The sequence below is a fragment of the Podarcis melisellensis genome, assembly GCF_964234715.1.
Source record: "Podarcis melisellensis genome assembly, chromosome: 9".
In the NCBI taxonomy this organism is placed as follows: domain Eukaryota; kingdom Metazoa; phylum Chordata; class Lepidosauria; order Squamata; family Lacertidae; genus Podarcis; species Podarcis melisellensis.
Window position 1 is genome coordinate 27,037,890 of NC_138541.1, and position 19,706 is coordinate 27,057,595.

At 45.7% G+C, this 19,706-nt stretch overlaps 1 protein-coding gene and 1 long non-coding RNA gene across 2 annotated transcripts in view; one reads left to right on the top strand and one right to left on the bottom strand.

Moving 5' to 3' along the window:
• The window catches only part of LOC309377608 (uncharacterized protein), a 276,504-nt gene extending 262,920 nt beyond the window's left edge, over positions 1 to 13,584 (top strand). The window contains exon 2 of the mRNA XM_081925137.1: positions 13,376 to 13,584. The gene's annotated coding sequence lies outside the window, so the exon portion shown is untranslated. The remainder of the gene's footprint in view (positions 1 to 13,375) is intronic.
• Positions 1 to 19,706, bottom strand: part of LOC309377880 — a 977,944-nt gene that overhangs the window by 588,344 nt on the left and 369,894 nt on the right. The gene's annotated exons all lie outside the window — the stretch shown is intronic.

The window sequence follows — 19,706 nt, forward strand, 5'->3', positions numbered from 1 at the left end:
TTATCTTTCATGTAGAACGCACCTTTTCGTGCACTGAATCTCGACTGCAAAATTCAGAGATGTGTATAATCCTATGGGGAGCTGTGTTTCGATTCACAAGCAAGTTCAGGAGCACCAGATCAGGTCAGCCTGCTGCAAAAAGGAGGTTGAAATCCTTTCCCAGCCCTAACTAGGCACTATAGGCATGCCCTCACTTCACCTTCTGCCCTAGCAGGGTCACAACATTGAAGCAAGTGAGCTCAGCACGTGATCCTATGGTCTGCTTCAACTGAACAGCAGAGTATAGGACTAGCTCAAAAGAAAACCTGGAGCTGTTAAGGGTATATTGAAAGCCTTCATCTGACTTATCTAATCATTTTTCCTGGTTTTTTATTTATTTTATGTATTTTAGGTTTATATCCTGTCTTGTTCCAAAGTTCTGAACTGGGTAAGAGGTTTATAAACAGGTAGAACGATTTCAGTTATCAAGATAGCAAATAAAACCTATAGAGGAGAAATCTTATTCTCTATTTGCACCTGTGCATTCAAATGTCAATTCAGAATGCTTTAATGTATAGTGCCTGGGGCAATCATAGTGATGCATAACCTGAAACAGATCTTGGCTGCAATCCACGAGGCATTGACTTGTACTAGTCCATTAATGTCAAGATGCTTACCTGTTTTAATTGATGGATTGTAATCCCAGTATGTCTAAAGTCTTCCATCTCCATGGGCGCCTTTGATGCCATTTGGCAAACAAGGAAGTGATATCTGGTTCCCTGGGCAATGCATCTCTGGTGGTTTGCCAGCCATGGCATCAGAAATACCTCCAGGGAAGGAGAAGAATTTGTATAGCATGTGGTGGGGACAACTGTGGAGACTCCAGCAAAAGCACTGCTTGAGGTACATATAAACGAAGCTTAGTAGTACTAATCAGTAGCAGGCTTTGGAGCTTTAGAACAAAATTAACTCTTATCGGAACAATTAATAGCAGATGGTACACAAAATGTCTCAGCATATGATTTCTGTTTTAACAGGCCCCTATTTGTTTCATGTTGTTCTAAAAAGCACAGCCTATCAATATGGTTACTGACCTTTAGGATTATTCCCTCCCCCCTTAATTTATGTTCATTATTGTGGTAAACCTAGTGATATCACATATTTATTTTTAGCCACCTTGGTCTGATATTGAACTAGAAAACACCTTTTGTTTGGTCCATAACACAAAATAAGTTGTGGAGATAATGAACAGAAAATAAGTGAGAGAGTAAAGAAATTAGAGCAATCACTTTAAAAAAAATACAGCTAAAGGAACTTTGGAAAGGCCAAAAGCCTCATCTGAAAATATCTGGAGTGAGGGGTTTTGAGAATATATTCAGTCCTGTAATTTACTTTAGCAGAGGGGGAAATCCTTACCTGTTCGATAAAGGTCACATATAGGCGTATAGGCAGTGAAGTATCAGCTTGCTGAACTGTGACTAATTGAAAAAGAGGATAGTTTTGCTATGTAGTCACCTAAGGGTGACATGAATATGAAAATTACGGGTGGGAAAAGAAATTGGATAAAAATAAGGTATCAAACACAAAATAGAAATTTATCTGTAGCAGATTCAGAGACCAGGCCTCTTTAATGAGGAAGAAATGCACTCAGGATAGCTATTTACAGGAATGCTATAAAAGAGGATTTTACATATAGAATGTGTTATTTCATAAAAACGTGTTGTTAAAACAGAAGCTAAGCAGAAATTAAAGTAGACACCCCTTTGCTATTCTTGCATATGCAACCAGGTTATGCAGTGTTTTAGGACCTTGAAAAGGATATAAAGTGGTACCTCAGGTTAAGTACTTAATTCATTCCAGAGGTCCGTACTTAACCTGAAACTGTTCTTAACCTGAAGCACCACTTTAGCTAATGGGGCCTCCTGCTGCTGCTGCGTCGCCAGAGCCCAATTTCTGTTCTCATCCTGAAACAAAGTTCTTAACCTGAAGCACTATTTCTGGGTTAGCGGAGTGTGTAACCTGAAGCATATGTAACCTGAAGCGTATGTAACCTGAGGTACCACTGTATATCTGCAGAGAGGTCCATGTCCAAAATCTTCCAGAGCTCAGACATTCATGTTAACTGATAGACCCAGGAGAAGCTATAGGGCCAAAGGTATGGCCCCACAACTGCTTTGTATCGGTTAAGCACACAGCAATCATGTCTTAAAATGGTTATCAGCTGGGAAAATATTGAGTCAAATTTGGCCATTGCAGTAGTTTTACTGATGTTGTTGATGATTATTGAGTAGATACACATAACATGACCATGGATGAAAGCACACAGACTAAAGAACAACTAATCTAGGGTAAGGATTATTTCTGTTGCGATATCTTCACGTAATGTAATAGACAAGAATATGCCCATTCTCTCCCCATCTCCCATTATGCTCCTTTGGCAAAACTATTTTCTTTTTCTCTCTGATTTTGCCTCATATGAAGGACATTGTACAAGAAATATTAGGATCACATTTCTTTAATTACTACAAAACAGCTTGCACCTCTGTCTGAGCCCCATTCATCTAGTAGTAGTTCCTCATACATTTGCCTTTCAACACATGAGCGATATTATGAAATGATGCTGGATTTAGCTATCAGGTACTGGTGCTTTGAGATATTTCTAGGGCTAATGCAAATGTATCTTATACAGCATTTCCTTTGTAGCCTGTTCAGCCTACAGTTAACAATTAATATAAATTTTCCGGTTTTGTCTGGCTAATATTTTCCCACTTCATGTAATATGTTTATATAGCAAGGGTTCTTTTTTTTAAACTTCCTTTGCTTCTTTTAAGAAGAAATGCTTCAAAATGCTAGATAACTACCCATGTGATTAGTTTATAATTAGTCCCTCAACCACTAAACCCCTAACAAGCAACCTAATTTGTAAAGAACACATAACTTTACAAAAACTTAAAGGAGGAAATTAGGTGGAGTTTAGCATAGCATTTTGTCTTTCTCCATAAAAGGTCTTACTGGGTTCTCTGAATAACTGCCACTAGCAATGTGCACTTTGAAATGATTAGTGGTGTTCAGGGGCTGAAGGTACATTAGAGTCTTTAGGGCATTTTTCTCATGGGGGGGGGCACACTTGCATTCATAGCAAAGGGATGGGCTGTCTAGCTCACACCTTAATAAATGTGCTTATTTGCAGCCTACGTGCTGCCAAGTTTTGCATGCATTTGTAAATGCATGAAGTGGAGCGATTATAGAGAAGACAAGGGCTCTATAACAGGAAAGGCCGAGTGAGTCGTATGACAACCATAACAAACGTTGAAGACACATTTCGTATTTGGGATGCTAACTGCTTATTGCTCTTTGGGATGTATAAAATAATGGTCCAAGCCACACCTAGACAATTTCTTTAACATTTTTGCATCTCACATTTAATCTATTTCTATAATTTAGTTGTGATATGCTTACGCATTGTACCAAGGCTGAATAAGTGTGTAATTATCTGACTGCAAGATTTTTATGCATGAGATAATTGCAGTGCTAAAGGCTGTCTTCACAATACAGACAGGGATAGATTAACTAATTAACTCCCTTTTTTGCCTTTTTCTTTTACTTTTTTTTACTTCATGGAACTTTCTTCACAAATCTGTGAGCAACTTGAAAGAGTTATGAACTCATCCCTCTTCCTCTGAGTGTTTTTGGATAGATCTGCCTTCCCCTTTAAGAGTCAGTGTGCTATGAATGTCACAAGTGCTTGGGTGCACAACACCACTTAGGGACAATTTGGAGTCAAATCCTGTGAGCTGGCTGCAACAGTTACACCGAGGGTGTTGTTAGAGAGGACAGAGGTGGAACCTGGGGCTTTTGCATCTTCAACAGATCTCCTGCCTTCTCTCCTCATTTTTCAAAACTTTTTTTTTTAAGAATACTTTCTTACAGGGTGTTTTTCTTCTGAAAGTTGGCCAAAATTTTAAACCAATGTATATAGAAATTTCATGCACATTTTGTCAGGGGCCTATGTCCCATGTCTTTTTAAGAACCTAGTAATGGGTGGCGCTGTGGGTTAAACCACAGAGCCTAGGACTTGCTGATCAGAAGGTCAGCGGTTCAAATCCCCACGACGGGGTGAGCTCCTGTTGCTTGGTCCCAGCTCCTGCCAACCTAGCAGTTCGAAAGCACATCAGAGTGCAAGTAGATAAATAGGTACTGCACCGGTGGTAAGGTAAACGGTGTTTCTGTGCGCTGCTCTGGTTCGCCAGAAGTGGCTTAGTCATGCTGGCCACATGACCTGGAAGCTGTACACCGTCTCCCTCGACCAATAAAGCGAGATGAGCGCCGCAACCCCAGAGTCGGCCACAACTGGACCTAATGGTCAGGGCTCCCTTTACCTTTACCTTAATGCCCCTGAACTACACCTTAACCCTAACTGATCTAAGAGGGACCTCCAGGCATACACACCAGTTCCTAGGGGTTGAAGCAGTTTCGTTTTCCCTTTTTTTAGGGCCCCGCCCCCTCAATGTTCAGAGGCGATTTGGCTCCACCCTCTGGCCCCTTGCAACATCACCCATGTGTGACATCAGGACATCGCATCAGGCCTCTTCAATCAACTTGAAAAGATGGCACCTCTGTCTCCAGGTAAGGGCATGGTGAGTTCTAGTCACATGACGTGATCATAATTGTAAGGTATAGCCAATGCTTGTGCATTTAACTTTAATATGAGCAGATATTCAATAACAAATATGTACAAGGTAGAGCACACGTATAGGAAAACTCAGCAGAGCACACTGATAGCATACAATATACATGAAATTCTTCATTTTTACTTAACGAGGACCAATTTTTCCACACTCAGGATATGATGTGGTAAACATGTGCTTAAACTTCAGATTGCAGGTGGCAGCTCCCATGATTTAATGCTCCTTTATACAAAAATATCCTCACAAATTGAAAAAGAAAACATGGAACCAGCACCCATCTGAAGTCTGAAGTGGTCCAGACAAGACATGGCTTTACCACCTTGCTCCTCATAGCTTTACCATCTTTACCTCATCCTAATACATGTGATAAATGGACTTACTTATGAGAGTATTTCCCCTTGACAAATATACCTTGCTACACTAATGCTGTGTCCCTGATTACAGATTTGTATGGACAAAACCAAAAGATCAATCTTAGTTTTAAACAAAAGTTTAAACTTAATTTTCCCTTGTAACCATGAGAAGCTTCCCATTTTGTATAATAATCAGCAAGACATTTCTCCCCAGTGATAAACATATCTGTACCCTGCTGTCATGCGAATCTGATACTATCTGTCTATCAACCAATTCCTAGTTGCCTCCAGAGCGCTGAAGCTTAGAGGTTATCAGAGAACCTAGGACGGAGGTTTATAGAACTATAGCAAAATCCCCCCTCTAGAGTAAATAGCAGTTATCAGTGATCTGGAAGAAGATACAAAAATTACTTCCAAAAAGATTTGTGGACGAGCCAGAGATTGACAGAGTGGAAAAAGATGATGTGTGCTGCTTATTTAATCTAACTATCTGGTTTGTTATGTGAACAGGCATTTTAATAAAGATAAACACAAGGTCATAGAAAACATATAACTTCATTCCAGGGAAAGTAGAAATCCATAAAAAGAAGTTATCCTGGAAATGAATTGAGAGATTCAAAAGACTAAAGGGAAGAAAGCTCTTGGTATGATTTTGGTCAAATCCAGGTCTAAACATGAACAGCTAAAAGGGAAGCAAACCAGCTATTAGTCAAAAACAAGAGACAGTGGCGGAGCTTCACTGGGGGTGGGGCTGGCACGCATCCTGGGGTGAGGCATGCTGCCCAGAGGGGTGGGGCACATGTCCTGGGGGCTTGGTGTGCTGCCCGGAGGGGTGTGGTGTGTGTCCTGGGGGTGGAGCACCCAGCGCAGGGGGGGGGCAGTTACAATGGAACCCTACCGGGATCATGCTGCAACATCTGGGGGTTAGGGTTAGGGGGCGCAAATCCACGGGTTAGGGGCACAAATACACGGGTTAGGCGGCGCAAATTACTTGCCTTGCCCTGGGTGCTGACAACCCACGCTACGCCACTGACCCCTGGATCTTTCTGTTCTTCACTAAAACTACAAGAGTTGAAGAAGGACCAAAATGGTGCTCCAAAAGCCCCCTTCCATTAGTTCAGCTTTGGAATACCATTTTTATATTTTTTTAAAAAATCTCATTTATATCTCATCCCACCAGTTTAATGCATGATTTTTATGCCTCATTTATCCTAATCCTATAAGATGATAAATTTGCATACATGCATCTGGTCACAATCACTCACACTTTTTTTATGTGCTGATGCAAATTTTCCCATTAATCTAACATTAAAATAGTGCTGCACACAGAAGTCAGTATCAACAACTTTAAAAGTGAAGGTGCTCTGTTTATAGTGATTGTTCCATCTATTGGATGGCTCGTTGTGTAGATAGCTCATGACAGGTGTCCACCCAAGTCCGGCACCCCTATCTATATCCAGACTGAAAGCATCCCAAACTGTAATCCTATGAGTAGTAAGCTAGGACTTCCACACTTCAAATGTCATCTCAGCCATGAAATCACTTAGATGGCCATGGAGATCTCTTTATCTCTCGAATTTAGTTTTTGTGTGCAGTCTGCAGTATGTGGCTACTGTTGCCCTGCTACACACGACTCTTCAAAAATTACTGAGTTAATGTTTGTGAAGTACTCTGAACACTTGGAATACACTATGTCAATATTAATTCTTTTTGTCACGTCACTCAAGCTCAAGTTATCTTCACTGTGGTTATCTTTATGCAGAACAGTTAAAAGCTAATTTATTTTACTCTGTGTAGCTGTGTGTATAATTATTATTCTTTTATTATTATTTGTTAATTTTTTAATGCCACAATTCATTCAAGAATCACAAGGTGGTTTACAATATAAAACACACACACACACACACAAACCAAAACCCCATAGCATGCATATGTGGGTTTTGTGGATAGGTAAATCCACAAGATTGGGGAATTTGTGGCCTTCCAGATATTGCTGGATTTCAACTCCCATGGGTCCCAACCAATATGGCCAGTAGTCAGAGGTGATAACATTTGCAGTCAACCTCTGGACTGCAATAGGTTTCCCATCCTCTTGCATTAGTATCTTCCCTTAAAGTTGTCAAACAGCTTGCATGAGAGGCCACAGAGCCAAGCTTTGCCGACTAAGCATCTGCACCAGTACTTAAGGGTTCTTGAACCATAAACTGGGGGCAAGGTGCAAAAGGCACCCTAACCACCCATCACTGAGGGCAGGAAAAGCAGCGCAGTTCTGTGACTGGCACCTGGAAAAAACATCATACCTATCTATAAACAAAAGGCTTCATAATTCCCTTGATGAGCAAATATAAATCCTATTACAGCATTGCTAATGCAGATTTAAGTGAATATAAATAGGATATGCTTGCCTGAAATATTCAAGTCTTCGGTATTTGTAAGAAGATCATCTATTAATTAATACCAAACTCAGCAACAAAGCAAAGTAGGCAAGGGATTCCTAATGGCTTTGTTTGCCATCTTCAGTAATGAAGCTCAAGAAAATAATCAAATAACTGGATCTTGTCGGCTTCTGTGACGCAATGGCATTCCAGTTAAAATTCTGCTTTCTATGTATAATGATAATGGGTTGGATCCAAATATCCTAACATATTCATGGACTATGCTCATGAAAAGGTTGTTCCAGTTCCAGCACTGACTAATGGGAGGTGCCTTTTTTTTTTAAATGCTTTCCCTCTCTACTCTAGGCCATTTCCAGAGGGCTAGGTGACCATACAGATTGATATAAGGAATGATATGGGGGGCCTATAGGGAGGAAAGGATTGGTTAAACAAAAATGGTTTCCATTAGTGGGAACATCCATGGGATTAAAGTCACTTGTGTGAGTGGAAAGACACTTTCTGTGATTCATAGGACACTGCTGGCTCTAACCTGATGTTAATAAATTTGTATAACTCAATCCCACAGCCAGATGGGACATTGGAGTTCTAAAAAAGTACTTTTAAAAAAGTGCAACAAAAACTTGCTTGATAGAAGTGATTTCTTTTATTAGCACCCTGCTGTTCAGTTTATTAAAGACTGGAAAGGGTTCTGCCAAAAGATAAGGAAAACACAATTACTCTTTGATACACTGATAGAGCAAGCATATTAACTCCAACCTCTCTCTTCCACCAGCTAAATACGGCTGCATTTTAGGTTAGCGCTTAGGTGGATTTTGCACATCTCATTTTGTGAAGGTCACTGATCAATCAAGATTATTTTAGCTGTGTACAAACCACAAGGCAATAAGAATGAGGAAACTCTGTGAGGGAAAAAGTGTGCTATTCAGGGTTAACCCTAAAAATCTAATGAAATCAGCGGTCTTTAACTAGAAGTGGGTTCAGGCTAAATCTGGGTCTACTGAAAAGCCCAACAGCAGCAAAAGGAAATGGAATCCTATGCAAGGGCAGAAAGTGACTGATAACACACACACATAAGAGAGGGAGAAGAGAGAGAGAAGCAAAAAGGTAGAAATTCTATGAATAAAATCTTCAGAATGTACAGCTCAAGGAAAAATATGATTGCTTATATCCAGTATATGCGAATAGGCAAAGGCTCTGCTGCTACTACCACCACCACATGGTGCTTACATGCAGCCAGAGCATAAAGCGCCATTCTATATGTCACAAATCCATTAGTGTCACACACAAAAAACAAACCATTTCTGCCATAGTAAGCTTGCTTCTCAGAGTTAGCAAAGGTTTCGGGAATCGGTCTCTTGGATCCTTACATAAAGGGCAGATCAGTAAGCAATGTGTGGTGTCTTCCACTTGTGGTTGGCCACATTTGCAGAGTCTGCCATCATGTGGTGCCTTTAGATTTTATCATACTTAGTTACATTATTCTGTTATTTGAATCGTATTTTATAGCTATCATTTAAAGGCTAAGGGAGCTATCTGTGCCCATTAAAATCAATGAATTGACTTCAGTAGTTCAATTAAAACCAGCAGAAATTAGACGGCTAATTAAAACAGTAGTTCTTACCCTGTGGGTGATGAGTAATTCACTTTTACAGAACAGATATTGCACTTATCACACAATGCATTTTCCTGTAGCACCTTTATTTCTGTTTATTTCCTTCTAACTCATAAGACACACTACTGATATTTTAGCCTTTCTGATTGGGTTGCATTTAAAGTACTTTCTATTTACCCTTTACTAGTTATTCCTAATTACTACCCAGTCCTTTTGACTATCATAATTTCCCCTTGTGAGCTCTGGCTACTCATATGTGTTTTTTGTCCTAATCATTATTACTGTCAACCATAGTGGATGTCTTGGCATGGCCTGTTTGCATTCCTCAGATTCTATTGTTGTACAAGATTTTCACCTAACCCTGCACATTTTTCTTTCCTGGTAGTTTGCCTTGTTCTGTTTTAATTAAGATGAAACCAATCACTTTTATAGTGTTTTTTCTCCACTTTGCTTGGCTTCTGACCAAATTACTTGCAGTGTTAAAACACTTTAAAAGAGAGATACCCTCTGCCAGAATTGTTTTTCACAGATGCACAAAAGAGCAAAATAAAGAACGATGAAGCTATAGGGAGTGCAATATGTTAAAGCTGACTGCATTGTAGGTAAGCCAAAGGAGGGAAGGTGGGAAATGATGTTGTTCTTACTTTTATGGAAAGCATGCTATGATGAGCAATGTCAGTGTTTTCTTAAATAGCCATAAATTAATTTTCTAATTAGTGAAGGGTGTCTCATAATATCCTGGACTTGTACAAAGCCTTGATGAAATTTTTAGTATAGCCAGCTTGAATTCTAAGCCAGAAAATACTTTCTAGGTTAAATTATGTTTCATTCATAATCTATGGAAACATTATGAGCTGAATCAATTCGTATTCCAAACTTTGGACGTCACTTCTTGTAATCTATGCTGATGAAGGATTCTTCTCAACGATTTAAAAAGTGCATATCATAATTTAAAATATACCAACACATAACAATTGGTGCCCCCATGCTATGATAAAAATCACAACATTCTGCTGCTGTTAATACTACAATTACATTGATTTAATGCTGTTGGGGGACTCTATTGGATGTCAAACAGAGAATTCAAAGCTTGTCATAGAAAGCTATGTATAACTCCTTTTAAAGGTTGCAATCCTAAACTTATTTAGGTGGAAACCAATCACTCAAAATTTGGTAATTCAACCCCAAAAAGGGATATGAAATTCATCTGCAGGAGAAAACCTATCATGAATCTGATAGCCTTTATTTTTTAGAGTAGCTTAATTGCCCAAAGGACCACCCTACATATCTTAGACGATAGTAAATGAAGGAGCATGAGTTTCCTGATATGAAGATTAGGAACAGCTACTTTTAACCTGTCCACCAGGCACACAGTTCCAGCAAACAAAGCACAACCTCCCCCTTGGGTTCAATGCAACTTATGTCCAGGTAAGTAAGTGAACTAAGAGATCAGCCTGAATCAGACATGTAATATGAAAAGTGTAATATGAGGTGTCATATGAAAAGTGTGTAGAATATGCTAGAAAAATGAGTATTATAGCAGGTTGTAGTTTTCAGAATCTAATCTACATTCCCATTGCGTGTTGAGGTCCCACAAAACCCTTACCCCAATAACTCAGACATCACACGTGATTTTTGTTTAAGGTTTTTGGCATAATTTTGGCCACAACTTTATTTATATACAAATTGTGAGTGGTTGCTTAGGCATTGGTTATGACTATCTGTCCCCACCCCGCCTCGGGGGACAGCACTGACTCCTTAGCCAGTCCCGGAGGAATCAAGGTCAGAGTCAGATGGAGCTGCGTCACAGGCCCTCAACTGCTCCGCGCTTGTTCCTTGAAGCTTACACGGCCCGCACCCTGCCATCAGGGTTTGGACGAAGGGGATGGTAAGCTTCAGAATTCCTTTAACGGAATACCCGTCAGCAGCAGCATTGGAGGGGCAGGCACAGCCAATCCATACCCCTCCACCAACCAATTTTAACCAATGCCTAACCGCCAACCTTACAAGTTGTGACGATTTGCTAAGCAGTAGGCAAAACCCAAGAGGCACACACTAATCAGCCAATTGGTAAATTCCTACTGGGCCCCCGCACCAAGGCGAACGACCCCTAGACAGGCAAAGCAAGGTCAAAGCACAAGCCCAAAACAAGGGAGGGCGGGCGGGAGATCCGATGTCCTCAGCGAAAGAGAAAGAGAAATCTGAGGACCCTGTTTATATATGGGCATTAAGCCCACCCCTAAATTGGCAATATCAAATTTGCCCCAGTAACAACAACCTCCAATCTGCTTCAGCCCATTGCCTTCAATGGCCTAAACACTAACCGGGTGTTTTGTCAGGCCCCATACGCAACACGTGCTCTCTCTTTTATGAGAACACGCTTTGCGTGTTGAGGTCCCACAAAACCCTTACCCCAATAACTCAGACATCACATGTGATTTTTGTTTAAGGTTTTTGGCATAATTTTGGCCACAACTTTATTTATATACAAATTGTGAGTGGTTGCTTAGGCATTGGTTATGACTATCTGTCCCCACCCCGCCTCGGGGGACAGCACTGACTCCTTAGCCAGTCCCGGAGGAATCAAGGTCAGAGTCAGATGGAGCTGCGTCACAGGCCCTCAACTGCTCCGCGCTTGTTCCTTGAAGCTTACACGGCCCGCACCCTGCCGTCAGGGTTTGGACGAAGGGGATGGTAAGCTTCAGAATTCCTTTAACGGAATACCCGTCAGCAGCAGCATTGGAGGGGCAGGCACAGCCAATCCATACCCCTCCACCAACCAATTTTAACCAACGCCTAACCGCCAATCGAGCTCTTATGCTTGCCGCCAACCACTCATAAATTAAACCACACCCTCAGCCTGGACACCATAGCATCCAACCACACATCATTCCCCACTGGCGAGAGATGAACCCCGTCATCCCTATAGAATTCCATCGCCTTGAAAGAAATCAGAGGGTGAGGGATCACGAACCCACCCAGATTCACCACCAGCTTGCTTGCCGCGGAATTAACGCGTTTTCTTACACGTTCAGTGGCAGCTGGGCAAGGACTACCGCGCCAAATGCGGCGTTGCAATAGCTGTGACCAAATAAGCTTAGTTGACGGCACCAACGCCGCCAGCTCTCCAATGTCCTGTAAAATGGTGGCACGCAGCACGTAACAAGAAGAGGAAACCATATCGTTCTCCCCGAGCTGCATCACGATTGCTGAAGGAGGGCCATACTGGAGGACACGCTTCCGCATGAGAGGTAAAAATTCCCTCCACAGCATCCCCCTTCTGGAGATCCAGGACACATGTACGTGCTGCGGGAAACCCAGGCCATCACCCAGTCCGGACTGGCGAGCTCTGTCCGCAGCCCAGTGCACAATACTGTGCCCAACTATCCAGATACGGATAGCAGCCCGACCTAAGGTTAAAACACACACATGTAAGTACAACAATACATCATTTCCGCACGTAAACCTTGAATGCATCAGATCTCCACCGACCCAGGTCTTTTATCCTTTTTGCTGACAAACCCCAATGGGCAGCAGTTGTAGCTGCTCCAATCCTAAAAGAATGAGGGGCGAACTCACAAGGCGGAAGGCCGCAAGCCTCAACTGCCTTACGCAACACACCAGTAAACTGTCGCCGCAACAGCGGGCGGCCGTTTACGTGAATGAACAGGGGCCCATCACCGTCAGGACGCAAGGCTAAATACCTCGAAAGGTCCTTCACCGGGCAAGGGCCCCTTTCACCGGTCGCAGGGAGTGTAATAACCGCGCCCCTGCCTAGCTGGTCTGTCTTTGAATTCCTTACATTAACCTGCAGGTCCATTGATGAGACCCTCACATCCTGCAATAACAAACCCCGTGAACCACCATCCCGTTTCGGCTCAAGGACCACCTCTCCCACTCTCAGGGCGCCAAAGAAAGCTAACGAAAAGGCTGCTGAAAATAGCCGAGCCTCAAATCTTGACCAACAGATGCACCTTAGCTTAGACCGCATCTGCGCCAGCAATTCAAATGTAATGGGCCGTCTGGAAACAGGCCTGGAAGGAGTGAGTCGCCCCCATCCCTCCAGGGCCCTGCGCACCACAAACTTCCCACACGGATCCTTGTTAAAATAAGCCTTATTAAAAAAGGAAATTGCTGCAGAGTGCAGACGTAGGGTCCTTGCTGCCCTACGCATCTGGAACAGATGTGCCAGATAGCGAAGCACCTGAGAAGTGGAATGGGAGGTGGTAACATCCCCTGCTGACTGCCCATTAAATAGTAAAAAATCCGCCCAGGCCTTTGTATAGGACCTCAAGGTAGAAGGTGCAACAGATGCAGCTACTCCCTGTAATACTAAGTCCTGCCAAGGTTCCAGAGATGATCCGGGAAAATTTCCGGACGGTCTCGAGCCACTGGCACCAGGGACCTGAATCGCTCCATCTGAAAACGGGACAGAGCATCAGCAATTTCGTTAGAAATTCCTGGGACAAAACGGGCAGAAAACACAATATTAAAACGCAAGCAATGCAAAACGAAAGCCCGCAAAAGGGCAGATACCCTAGGGGATCGTGAAGACTGCTTGGCCAGTACATTCACCACCGCCTGGTTATCGGTCCAGAAACAAACGCGATGATCCCTAAATTGCTCAACCCATAAGTGCACTGCCACTACAATGGGAAAAAACTCGAGAAAGGTTAAGTCCCGAGTTATAGCCTGCCCCCGCCAAGCCGGAGGCCAGCGCTCGGCACACCATCTGCCATCCCAATACAAGCCAAACCCCAATGACCCCGCGGCATCAGAATGCACTTGGAAGTCATTGTGGAGGTTCAAAGTGTCCTGCCACAAGGACACTCCATTAAAATCCTCCAGGAACTCCAGCCAAATCGCAAGGTCAGCCCTCACCTGAGAAGGAAGGCGGACCCTTTGATGCGGAGCCCGCAAACCCGAGGTAAGCCTGGCCAAGCGTGCACAAAATGGTCGCCCTGGGGAGACCACCCTGCAAGCAAAATTCAGATGGCCCAGTAATGACTGAAGCTGCCGCAGGGAAACCTTCTTTAAAGGAATCATTTCCCCGATAACTTTTCTCAAATTGGTTATTTTTTCAGGCGGCAGGCTAGAAGTCTGGGCCACGGTATCCAGTAAGATACCCAGGTAAGTCAATTGCGTAGAAGGACCCTCGGTCTTTCCAGCCGCTAATGGGACACCCAGATCTTCCGTTAAAGAAGCAAAGGCCTGCAGTAAGACAACGCAGTCCCCAGTATCGCCCGCCGAGGCGACCAAAAAATCATCGAGATAATGCGTGACACCGCTTAAACCGGTTTTTTCACGCAAAGCCCACTCCAAAAATGAACTGAAACACTCAAAAGCAGCACAGGCAACTGAGCATCCCATGGGCATGGCTTTATCGAAGTAAAAACTTCCTTCAAACTGGAATCCCAGTAACCAAAAATCATCAGGATGAATTGGAAGCAGCCGAAATGCTGATTCAATGTCACATTTTGCCAGTAAGGCGCCCGGCCCGAACTTCCGAATCATCCTGATTGCGTGGTCAAGTGAAGCATACCTCACCGAACAAAGCTCCGGGGGAATCACGTCATTTACTGACGTGCCTCTGGGATGTGAGAGATTATGGATTAGGCGAAATTCCCCCGGGGCTTTTTTGGGAACTATGCCCAAAGGTGAAATATGCAAATTGGGAAAAGGAGGAACGGTGAAAGGGCCGGCCATGCGACGTAAAGCTAGTTCTTTACCAATTTTCTTACGTGCCACCTCGGGCATATCCCTAATCGACTTTTGGTTCGCTGGGTTCCTGGCCACCGGATTGGAGACCACCGGGATTCTAAAACCTAAAGAAAAACCTTCACGCAAATAGGACGCCGATTTGGCATCAGGGTATAGTTCCAAGAGAGAAAGAAGCGGCTGCAACCTCACCGGGGTGTAAGCTAAAGAAGAAATCAAACTACTTTCCTGCTCCCGTGGCAGGGACTTGGGCGGCGGCTTTTGGGGGCTGCTGAGAGCCCCACCTTTTCGAAAGGAGCGGCGGCCGGCCTGACACCCAGCCCCAGAATGGTTCCCTGAACACTTATCACACGCATGAGCGTATTTACAAGATTGCCGTGTACAGGTGCCCTTATTGAAATCCCAGCAAAAGGGCTTACGTCCCAACCTTGTAGGGGCGACCTTGAATTTCTGGGTCTCCGGGGCCTTCTTGTCTATACGGGGGGCCACATAAGTGGTCCAGACATCCAAGTCCTTCCGATCCCAGCGGGCCGTCGGGATCTTTGAGCGCCCTACGTCTAAAATTCTGATCGTAAGCAAGCGCAGCAGTTTCCCCAGCCATCGTAAAGGCAGAACGGACTATGGAAAGGTACACCCAAAGATGCATGGACCTCCTGGGATAAGCCGCAGCCACAATTCCAGCAAAAACCTGGAAGCTATCTAACCATCGCTCGAAGGTCCTATCCGCCTTAGCTATGACCGAGCGCCTCTTTGGGACAGGCAGACCCTTGTCCAGAGGCTCCTGACCTTCCAACTGGGGGGCCAGGCTAAATATGTCAACGTAGCGGCCGTCCAATATCCTAGAACGCAATTTGGAGGACAGGTGGGCCCCAGGAATGATGTCCCTAGCCGAGTTAGTGGAGACTTTTACATCCGGCACCAAGACCTCTTCCAGGCAGTCTTGCACAGCCCCATATCTGGCCCTATGGGAATTCGCCCTCCGCTCCCAAACCCACTTTGGGAGGCCCGAGGTTTCCCCGAAACCCCAGTATAACTTAAGGGGCGCCTCCTCGTCACTACTTGAACTCTGGGATGATGCACCTGAAGAAGAGGACGAAGTGTCTCTACGCCTCCTCTTGGCACGCTTCCTCGCACTTTTCTTATGGCGACGATGACCACCGGACGACGCCTTCGGAGGAAGAGGGAGGCTATCCTCGACTGACGATTTGGATACATCGTCCTGCTGCGGGGTGGCTGGAAGTGGCTGGAGAGACACAACTTGTGAGTGACCAGGGATGGGGCTACCCACAGCTGCGGGCTGCGAAGGTAAAGCCCGCACAACTAAGCCCCGTGCAGGTGCCCTCTTCCTAGCCCCCACCCAGGCGGAAGCGCGACCCCGTGGGGTGGCAACCTGCGGCACGGGCGGCACCAAGGACCGAGCCTGAGGCGCAGCCGGTAAGGAGCCACTGGCAGGCAGCGGCTCTCCCTCAGCTTCGCTGGATGATGACGGTGGAAACGACGCGACTGCAGGGAGATCTAGCGTGGCGGAAGACGTCGACGGGGTCGAGCGGCGATGCATCAAACCCTCCAGCTCCGCCTCCATCCTGGCCAGTGCCACCGGGTCGCCAGCCAAACTAGAGACCATGGGTTGAAGGCGTTTCACCGATTGGCCGGGATCCGGGGACCGCAATGCCTGAGACGGGCCCTTTATAGGCCGTTTCGTGGCGCAGGCCGGACCAGACTTCGCAGTCGCCTTCTTTGGGGCCATTCCTACTACCAATATAAAGAAATTCAAGTTAAGATAAAATTATTGATAGATGGTAAGGATTCTGAACAAATTAAGGAGAAAATTAAATAGACAATTAAAATTAAATTAAATACCAGTGGTATCGGAAAATAGGCAAAAGAAAAAGGAAAAAACCCACCCGGCACCACTGTGTGGCGGCGCTCAAAGCAGCCAGGCCACACCCGAAGGCACCGATGTCGGGCGAAGCTGCCTATGCTGTATGACCAACCACCAGAGGCTGCCACCAGAGTAGCTAGGCAGTACCTCCTGCGGCCACCAGAGGCCGACACTCAATATTTCGTCAGAACCTGTACTTACAGGGACTGGCCACCAGATGGCGCCCACACAGAAAGAAGGCCAAAATGGCGCACGCACAGAATTGCCTGAAGAAAAAAGGGGGGAGCAACCCGGGGGGGCCCCCAGGCCCCGGTGAGTCACCCTAAGTCCAGGGCGCCAGCCCGGCACCCCAGACCCCCACCAGGGAAGTGGATGACCCACCCGCTGGACCCCCGCGGCCCCAGCGGGTCCTAGGCCGCTATCGCACCCAAACCCCAGGCCGCGGGGCCTACCAGCACACCACACCCGCTAAATGGAGGCCCCAAGGGCCCGGAAAATTGCTAGGACGGCAGGCGGACGGAGTACCAGCCGCACAGGGGACCCGCAGGCCCGCGCCTCAAGCCTCGAGGCCCGGTGCTGTTCGGCCCGCCGATAGAGGCGGCCGTGCGCAGCGCACCGGAGCCCGGGCACCGCTAGGGCCTCAAAAAGGCCCAACAGGCCTCGGGGGGGCAGCGGGCAGAGCAGGTAGGCCGCGGCCGGGCCGACCAGGCCAGGCCGCGCCGCGCCGCCGCGCCGCCGCGCCGCCGCGCCGCGGGCCGACCAGACCGCGCCGCGCCGCCACGCCGCTGGCCCACACCCCGGTAGCCACGCGGCCCGGCGCAGCGCTGGCCGCCGCTAAGGCGGCCGAGCGCAGCGCGCCGGAGCCCGGGCTCAGCTAGGGTCCCCCAGTAGGCCCGACGAGCCCAGCAGGCGTAGCGGGCAGGCCGCGGCCGGACCGAACAGGCCGCGGCGCGCCGCAGGCCCGCGTCACGCGGGCCGGGGGGAGGCCGCGCGCCGCACCCCAGAAAAGGCCCCAAGCCCCGCGAGGGCCGGCAAGGCCCGACTCACGAGCGGCGGTGGGGGCAGACCCCGCACGAGGCGCCCGGGCCGCGGCGGCACCCGCCGGCCTCCACACAACGGTGGGGGGGGATGGACTCGGGACTCAGCTGGAGGTAAGTGATAAAAGAAGGCTGTTTCCCCACCTGGCCCGGGCTTTCCGGCTTCGGCCGAGAACCGGGCCGGCAGCCACCCGGGGGTAGGGGCCCCCCCTTGGCAGTAACAAAGCTGGGACCCGTCCCAAATCAAAAGAAGGGGTTGACGAACAAGCCAAAGGGAGAAAATTAAAAGGAAGGGAATAAGGATGAGAAAAACAACAAAAGAAGAAAAACAAAACGAAACAAAGGGGGGGGGTAATACAACCAGACTCTCGCTGATGGTACACGGTGCAGATAGATCCGATGTCCTCAGCAAAAGAGAAAGAGAAATCTGAGGACCCTGTTTATATATGGGCATTAAGCCCACCCCTAAATTGGCAACATCAAATTTGCCCCAGTAACAACAACCTCCAATCTGCTTCAGCCCATTGCCTTCAATGGCCTAAACACTAACCGGGTGTTTTGTCAGGCCCCATACGCAACACGTGCTCTCTTATGAGAACACGCTTTGTCTTTATATATTTCAGCAAAAGGTAAGGACCACAATTACAGAAACCATTGCACTACTAAGTGGATTTTGTTCTCAATCATTTAAAAAATATTTTTTCCCCTGACGTCACAATCAAATGAGCTTTCTTTGCATTGTTAATTAGTCAGTGGAACAGATGGCAAAGCTTTTAATTGAAAGCAACATACCCATTACAATAACTGCAATGAATGCAGATATTCACTGTTCAAAAAGTTATCAGTGTAGCAACCATTGGAAGAAAGGGAACATTATTCTTGTTAATATGTCACAAGAACAAGGACATTTCTTTGATTTCATGCTCATTCCAAGATTGAAGAGCTTTAACTGCTGATATTTAATCCCTAGAGCTGAGTTAAAGCTATTCATATTATTTTTTTCCATGAACATTTTCAGCAGTGCTGGTCTAGCATCCTTTCTCATACAGTGGTCAGAAAGATGCCTCTGGGAAGCCCACAAGCAAAACACAAATAGCTTTAGCAACTGGTTTACAGTGTCTTCTTTTTTTCTGATTGACAAAGTGGAAGTGCTGGGAACCTTGGGAGGAAGTGGTCATGTCCTACTGGGTTTCATTATAATGGAAAACTGAGTGTAGTCGGACATGCACTCTGGACTTTAAGAAAGCTGATTTCATAAAGCTTAAGGATGAGATCTCATGGTCAGAGAATGGAGTCCAAGATGGACAGCAGTTTCTTAAAGGAGAAATACTGAATGCCCAAATGCAGACAATTCCAACAAAAAGAAAAGTGGGAAGCGTCTGAAGAAATAGGTGTAGCTGCATAAGGGGCTTACAGATGAGTTGAGATTTAAGTGCATGTATAAGAAGTAAAAGAAATGGGAAATGACAAAGGAAGAGTGTACATGAGTAGTCAATAGTTGTAGGGAGAAGGTCAGGCAGGCCAAAGCTCAGCATGAGCTCAGGCTTGCTAGAGAGTATAAAAATAATTTTAAAACTCATCGGCTATGTTGGGAGCAAGATCAAGTCAAGCAAGTAGTAGGTCCTCTACATAGAGATAGAGATCTTGGGTGACAGAGAGATGGCTGAACTACTCAACACCTCCTTTGCCTCTGTACTCAGCTAGATTGGTAAAGGAAAAATGATTTACCGTATGTACATTGTATATGCGATATAACACTGTGCCACACACTGTGGTGTGGAGTCCCGTTTTTCTCTACCTGTTTTCCCTGTTTAAATTTACAATGCGTTTAACTGAAATGCTTCTTTGATGTGTCTAGATCCAGCCTCTGTTTTCACCCAAAATGAAAGTGATGCCCAACCTGGTGATAAGAGAATGAATGATGCAAGGAGGGAGCTGCAGCCCAAGATAGGAAAAGAGGTGGTAGCTACTTTAAATAAATTCAGATCTCCATGGTCTGATGAGCTGCACCATAGGGCACTAAAGGAATTTGTGAGTGTAA